Consider the following 8,469-nt stretch of genomic DNA (forward strand, 5'->3'; position numbering starts at 1 on the left):
AGGAACCCGCAGCCTCGAGGCCACATGTGGCCCTCTAGGTCCTCAAGTACAGCCCTTTGACTGAATCCAAACTTCACAGAACAAATCCCTTTAATAAAAGGATTTGTTCTGTAAAACTAGGTCTCAGTCAAAAGGCTGCACCGAAGGACCTAGAAGCCTTGAGGCCACAGGTTCCCCACCCTTGAAATAAACTCATAAAAGAGCCATTGATTGCCAATCCTTCCACACAGTAGAACTCGCCTCCTATTACTTCTGTGTACGTGTCCATGAGGAGTCTGATATACAGACCAAATGGGGGCATTAGAGCTAAGCTGAATATTAAATATTGTATTATTTCTTTATTTTTAGGTAAAAATATGTAGAAATAGAAGTTCTGATGTTTTGTCCTAGCTCTCACATCATAGGTCATTTTTTGCATCTTCTGGGTACACATCCCTCATTCTGGAGATCACTGATGTAGGGTAAAGACCACATTGGTACAGTACTGGTTGTCTCTTCCTACAAAACTCTGCTGTTCTAGTCTAACACGTAAGATGTTCATCAGTTTCTCTTCAGCCATATACAGCCATTTCCCTTCAGTCACATGCTGGGGATGACCAGGAACAGACAAGGAATGTTGAGTGGAAGACAAACAAAAGCAGGCCGACTAAGGACAGTAACACTCAAGGAAATAGCAGTCAGAAAAAGGAAACTGCAAAGCTGACCAGCCAACAGCTGAGCTACTTAGTGCTTAAAATTTACTTTAAATGAAGTGTGCAAACTGCAGATAAACAAAAGTGGCTGACTAGGTTCATCCAAAGAAACATAACCTCAGTTAATAGGTATACACTTAAAGAAACTGTAAACTGAACACTGGAAGCCAGTCTCCATAGTAAATTTTCCAGTTTTATATAGGTATCATCTTTGAAAAGATCAAGAGGTAAAAGCCACTTTGCTGGAGTTCTCTGAAATTTAACGGGGCGATAAAATCTGGAAACAGTTTTACTAGATTCTAGGAAGAAACTGGCTCTTAACTCTGTTGTTTTCCTAGCTTAGATTTTTTTTTCTCAAACTATTTCAGTGTTTATGTAATACCATACTTGGCTTTGTAGGTGGGTGTACATTATTTAGGGTCCCACATTATTTAGGGTCCCACATTATTTAGGGTCCCACATCTTTTACCTAGGCGTGTCAACCATTCACTCACTCTCTGGGAAGTACCTCATACTGTTCCCAGGGATAGACCACTACCACATGGTTACACAAAATCCTCTCAGGGTCCTAGGCATAGCACTCTTGAGAGAAAATATACTTCCCTCACTCACCCCCCTTCAGTTCCCATCTGATGTGTTTTCCTGTTATAGAACAAGCCACTTATTGGGCAAGAAATGAACCCATATGACATGTGATATTTACACAACCAGTATAATAATAACACTTTTAGAACTGAAACATAGCCACTTCTCTAACAAAAATGTAAAAGAAATAACAGCAGAATAGACACCAATGTATTAAAATCAATAATAACATAAATAATAATAAAATAAATAATAACAAATAAAACATACCACAATGCACATATACATCTAAATTACTCTCTCCCAAAAATGCACAGAATATCTCTGGTTAAGAGAGGGCACACACTTAGAAAGACCTGACAGTCTCATGAGGAAGGAAAATCTGTGTTCTCAGATTAACTCACAACTCCAGACTGCAGGCTTTGATATTATTGGTCCATTCAAGAACATATGAACTCCACAAAACTGCGTTTCTGATCACCAATTATCCTTATCCCTCTTCAACTGGGAAAATTTTCTTTGGCTTTCTGCTTAGACATTCAATAAAATTTGAGGAAAGCCAAAACACAAAAGGAAGTCAAAATATAAGCTTGGGTAGACTCAAAACAAGACTTGGGCTAGTGGACCTAAAACACAAATGTTTTGAGTGGATCCATAACTTAGGGAACCCAAAATTCCTTGTAGCCATCTCTGGCATTCATGGAGAGTTACTAAAGTCAGGGGGGCATTCTGGGTTTGAACGGATTCTAGTCATATAAAGCTAGATTTAAACAGTATACTAATAAGTTTTCCAAATAATATAAAATATTTTCCATTTAGGAACACTTGAACCACACAAAACTGCTTCTCTGATCACCATTTATCCTTACCACTCTTCAGCTGCACAAATTCTCTTCAGTCCTTTACTTGGCTAGAGTATTTACAAATCCTAAAATTAAAATTATTCTTTCGTTGTTTTTTTTTTGGCTAGGCAATGGGGTTAAGTGACTTGCCCAGGGTCACACAGCTAGTGTTATGTGTCTGAGGCCGGATTTGAACTCAGCTTCTCCTGCATCCGGGGCCAGTGCTCTATCTGCTGTGCCACCTAGCTGCCCCAAAATCATTCTTAAAGGGTGTTTAAAAAGTGTTATCTCAACATGAATAGCAGTTTTCTTTAAGCCGGAGAACCGCATCATAAACCGACTGAGTTTAAGCTCTATACACCATACCAGCCAATTATATACTCACTTAGGTGCTGCATCATCCAATCTGAAAGGCAATCAATCACATTCGCAGCAACACAGTTCAGGCTGACTAAGCCAGGAAAATAAACCTAGCCAGCTCATTAGGATAGCAAAGCAGCTGCAAAACTTCTGTTTTTCCTTCTCAAGCTGGAGGAGGCAGCAGAGAGCAACAAGCCCATAGGAGAAGCTTTACTACTCTCCAATTCTAGGTGCTAGGAAGAAGCAGTCATTGTGACTGAATCTCTTGGCCAAGGAAGTTAATTCTGCCACCAGTTAGGAAGCTTTCCACCAACTGATTGCTTCTAACTGCCAGTTAACTTTAACACACAGTTCATCTCTGCTGTTTCTTTCAATTCTTTTTCTTCTCAAGTTCCTATATATTTTCTATATATTCCAATATATTTTGATAGTTAAATGAGAGCCTTCTGATTCATACTCACAGCTTACCAAATCTCCCTTAATCAATATTCTTTTTAAAATTGTTCCTTAATCTTTAACTATCTATATGAGTTTTCATTTTTTTACTTTTGCCTTACATATAAAAGTCATATGCAAATGAGCGGAGAAATCACAATAATCTGTAGCTCTAAAGGTGCTAAATATGGTACAACATTCATTTGGTGTTCTTAAAACTACTTTATATTCATATCTCTCTAGTTTTCAATAAATTTTTCTCTATCTCTTTATAACATCCAATTATTCCCACACAAATAAAGCATCATTCTACATTGTTCACAAGAGGACTTGAGTCTTTATAGTTATACCACACTTCATTTTCTGTCCCAAACTGCTCAAATACCATCCTAAAGCTAAGTTTTTTTACACACATATGTTAGCAGTTTTTATTATGACAAATTTCTTTTCTTATTTCCTTTAGGTATCAAAATATTCATCTATAGTGGCAATATCTTACAACCTTTGACAATATAAGTATTTTCCTCTACACAAAAACCCACTTTTTCTGCCATTTGTGTCATTAAACTGTTCCGCCTAAAAAGGGCTTTAAAGGAGCAGTGTGATTTAGCTCAAGGATCTAGGGCATATCCTAGGACATGACAATGACCAGGCACAATGGCAACTTACTAGAAAATTATTACTTTCTGGCTGCAGTGTATTTACATTACAAGTTTTGCAATGGAGACAAGAGACTGAAGCAGACCTCCTGGAAATTTCTTCAGCACCTGGAGCCTCTGAACTTGACGCATCTATTTTTCCCTGTGGCCTTCTGGAATGTCCCTCTACAATGCCGACCTCTTCTCATTGTTGAGTTCCTCCTGACACCTCTGTTTCAGGGAAAAGTCCAGGCAGCCAACCTTTATTCCTCTCTCAGATATATGTTTGACTTTCAGGACTTCAACACCATGTGTTTACATGGGTATCCTCATTCTTCTCTTTGGCTCTCTTTAGAGTGATTTCTTCCCCCATTAGAATATAAGTTCCTTGAGGTCAGGGACTGTCTTTCTTTTTGGTTTTATTTATATCCTCAGTGCTTCCCATGGTCCCTGGCACATAGTACGTGTTTAATAAATGCTTATTGCCTGCCTACAGGCCCACATGCATGATCCTAGATTTCATAGGAATTAGTAATGTGTTTGAAAGTGTACTGCAAGAACTGCACTTTGGGAGAATGCTAGGAGACAAGAGCCAGAAGGGAGGGCTGGTTCTTTATGCTGGAGCCATGTGAACAAGTAGGGATGAGTAGTGTACAACCTCTGCTTTTAATTTTTTTTCCCCTGAGACTCTGATGGGCTTCTGCTGCTGGACAGAGTGATGGGTGTCAAAGAGACTTCCAGTGCAAACATCTTTAGAAGCAACTAGTTTTTGTCTCTCCTTCTTCCTATGGGGGGGAAACAGTAAAAAGAGTTGGAGGAGGGAAAAGGTGAAGAAGCTAATGCTGCCTCTGCAACTTAATTGGTTGTGATTAATTAATCTGAATCTATTTATGATGGTACCAGTAGACATTTGGTGAAAAGATTGACATTTTGTAAAAGGACAACTTTAGTAAAGTGAAAATGGAAAGGAGAAAGAGCAAACTGATTTCATTCAGAAGTTAAAATATAATGGAGGCATATTGAAATAGTATCCTCTAAATTATCAAAAGTTCCATCAATGGGAAAGTCTACAGACAGAGATTAACATAAAGGTAAAACTGACCTAATAGGTTTAATAGACCTAATAGAAGCCTAATAGAGATTGAAACCTTGTTGCAAAAGCAAGCCAGCACCTTATAAAGTGGCATCTCTGCGCTTCCATGTGAGCTTCTTCTTCAGCCTACTACAGGAAGTGGAGCCAAGATGGTAGAGTAGCAGAAAGTCTAGTGCGCTCCCCATCTACCTGTGTATGCCTTCAAACAAATTTAGAAAATGCACCAGAAAAATTTCTTACTGGGAAATCTAAGAAAAAAAAATCACAGCGAGCTACTTTTTCTAGACCAGGTTGACAGACAAAGAGATCTGTGGACACTTTGGAGTCTGTTCTAGGAGAACACTCCATGGAGCATTCCAAGATAGGAAGAAGCTGTGTACCAGGGCAGGAAGAGGTCTTAGATCCAGCAGAGACTGACCTGAATGTGTGTAAGGTGGAGGAACAGATGCCAGTGAGTGTCTGCCAGTTCTGAGTCATAGATCCAGGGTACACTTAGAAGCGGGGCCAGATAAGTGGTGCAGTCTTCGAGTTCAAATCTGGCCTCATACACTTACTAGCCGTATGACCCTTGGCAAGTCACTTAGAAAAATTTGCCTCAGTTTCTTCATCTGTAAAATGATCTGGAGAAGGGAATGGCAAACCACTCCATTGTCTTCACCAAGAAAACTCCAAATGGGATCACAAAGTGTCAGACATGATTGAAAAATGACTAAACAGCAACTAACAGGTTTAGAAGGAGACCTGTGCCTAAGGGTGACATTCAAGGGTGAGGAGTGATTACAGGCCATAAGCTATATACAGAACAAGGAGCACATCCAGAAGCAAACAGCCACTGTGTAGCTCTGATTCTGGGGTGAACAGAGTCTCAGTTCCAGCTTCCAGCCTACGAAACTTGCAGAAGAAAAGCTGGGGCAGGAATCTCAGACTGAAAGGAATCCTGTAATTGTGTTGCTCAGCAGAACTTTCAGCTGGTTGATAGTAGTTGAGTCTAGCAGCAAGCCTACTGAAACTCCAACTGGGACAGGTCCAAAGGCCTGCTGCTCAGGCCCAAACCTAGGTCAAGAACTTGTGTGGTTCAGACCTGAGGGAGGGGCCGTGATCAGACTTTGGCATTGATCACACCACTTGGGGAACACGGAATACCTGAAAACCATGACCAAAAAAGACATCATGACAGCATGATGTCATGTTTCTTTACATCATGTTTCTAGACATCATGTTTCTTTATTTTTATATTTATTTTTATTTTCAGTTCCAAATTCTCTCCTTCCATCCTTTCCCCCACCCACTGAGAAGACAAGAAATATTGTAACACAAAACATATTTCTGTATTAGCCATTAGATACCATGTTTCAAGAATGAAAATTGTTCTTCAAATTCTCTTTCTTTGGTAGCTCAGTATTCTCTTGGAGGGTCTGCATCCCTACAATTGGCATCTCAGGCCAGAATGGATCAGCTTCCTTACAATTTGCCTAGGAGATAGGAGAGTCTGCCTTCCTACAAATCTTGTGTCTTTACATGGTGCTTCCAACGTGGTGTGATCCGAGAAGTGCGTCCCTGCTCTCCTGGACTGTGCCCTAGTTTTTACCCAGGAAGGGCCCCTGCTCCCCTGTAGCTAGCAATCCTCTTGGCCCTGCAACTTCGAAGAGGTCCCTTGTTCTCCCACAACAGCAAATGAGAGTGCTACTATTGGTCCTAGAACTGTAACCAGGTCTTAACCACTTTCTAAATGGAGAGACTTGATTAGCTCATATAGTAGGAGTAATATCCCAAGACTCTTTACCACTCTCACCCCACCCCTAACAAAATTTACCTAGCTTTTCCTAAAACAGTATTGAAACTGTCCCTGAGACTTAATTAGTTCAGGAGACTAAGGCACTGCCAGTGACATAACTTCCTGGCCACCTGTGTACAAAACATCTAGGCTGGATCTCCTCCCTCTGGCTTTTGACCGGAGACCAATGGTATGAACTCCACTGAGAAGCTGTGCTCAACTTAACCAATGCTTCCTCCTGGATGAATACCTCTTCCTTACTCTAACTATCCTTTCCCTGCTATGGCCAAGCCATTCCCCTTTTGATAATTGTTACAAAGATTGTGAGTATCTCATTTTGTTCAACCTATCTATCTTAGCCATCTCCACATCTCTTGAATCCAATCCTTTCTTTTTATTTATGTAGCTATCAACATAGTTTAGGCCCTCATCATTTCTAGCCTAGATTATTGCAATATTCTCCTAATTGGTCTCCCTCAAGTTCTTCCTACTCTAGTATATCCTGCACAATGCCACCAAAGTTGATTTTCCTTAAGTGCAGATTTGACTACGTGACTCCCCTAAGACTCTCATAAGCTCCAGTATCTCCCTGTTGCCTGCATGATCAAAGATAATCTCTTCTGTTGTGATTTCCCTCCAATCCTGCCCCAACAAGGTTTAATTCTTTTTTTAAAAATTTTTAATTAATTTATTTTTGTTTTCAACAATCACTTTCATAAGCTTTTGAGTTTCAAATTTTTCTCCATGACGGTATGCAATCTGATATAGGCACTACAAATACATTCCTATTAAACATTTTCACATTAGTCATGTTGTAAGGAAGAATTAGAACCAATAGGAGGAACCACAAGAAAGAGAAAACAAAACACAACAGAAGAAAAAAAAAAGCAAATGGTATGCTTCAATCTGCATTCAAACTCCACAGTTCTTTCTTTGGATGTGGATAGCATTTTCCATCATGAAACCTTTGGAGATGTCTTAGATCCTTGTATTGCTGGATAGGGTTAAGTTCATCAATACTAGTCATCACACAATGTGGCTGTTGTTATGTACAATGTTCTCCTGCTCACTTCACTCAGCATCAGTCCATACAAGTCTTTCCAGGTTTTTCTGAAGTCCACCTGCTCATCATTTCTTACAGCACAATAGTATTCCATTACATTCACATATCACAACTTGTTTAGTCATTTCTCAGTTGATGGGCATCCCTTCAATTTCCAATTCTTTGCCACCACAGAAAGAGTTTTTATAAATATTTTTGTACATATGGCTCCTTTTCCCATTTTTATGATCTTTTTGGGATACAGCCCTAGAAGTGCTATTGCTGGGTCAAAGAGTATGTACATTTTTATAGCCCTTTGGGTATAGTTCCAAATTGCTCTCCAAAATGGTTGGATCATTTTACAACTCTGCCAACAATGCATTAGTGTTCCAATTTTCCCCCATCTTCTCCAGCATTTATCGTTTTCCTGTATTGTCACGTTGGCCAATCTGATAGATGTGATGTGGTACCTCAGAGTTGTTTTGATTTGCATTTCTCTAATCAATAATGATTTAGGGCATTTTTTCTTATGACTATAGATGGCTTTAATTTCTTCATCTAAAAACTGCCTGTTCATATCAAGGTTTAATTCTTTTTCCCATCTTCTTCCTTTACAACAATAGCAGGATGTCAGAAAAATTTCTCCTGCTTTTCTGTTTTTTTAAAATACATTTTTGTTCAAATCTATTTTTACATTGCCTAGTTCCTCCTTCCCATTCCTCCTACTCCCCCTCCCAGACAACCATTCCATTCAACAAGGTTTAGAGAAAAAAAAATCAGCAAAACCAAATAAGTTGTTGATTTTTCTGAGCTTTTCCCCCCGCTGTGGCCTATACCTTTGCTGAAGTTATTGTCTCAAATCGTATCTTTGCTTATTCCCAAGATTTCCCAAATAAACTATTATGTCATCAGCAAATGATAGTTTCACCTCACCTTTGCCTATCTTTATGCCTTTCATTTCCTTCTCGTCTCATTGTTATTGCTATATTAGAACTATATCAAACAATA

The sequence above is a fragment of the Phascolarctos cinereus genome, unplaced genomic scaffold, assembly GCF_003287225.1.
Source record: "Phascolarctos cinereus isolate Bilbo 61053 unplaced genomic scaffold, phaCin_HiC Scaffold_2;HRSCAF=192, whole genome shotgun sequence".
In the NCBI taxonomy this organism is placed as follows: domain Eukaryota; kingdom Metazoa; phylum Chordata; class Mammalia; order Diprotodontia; family Phascolarctidae; genus Phascolarctos; species Phascolarctos cinereus.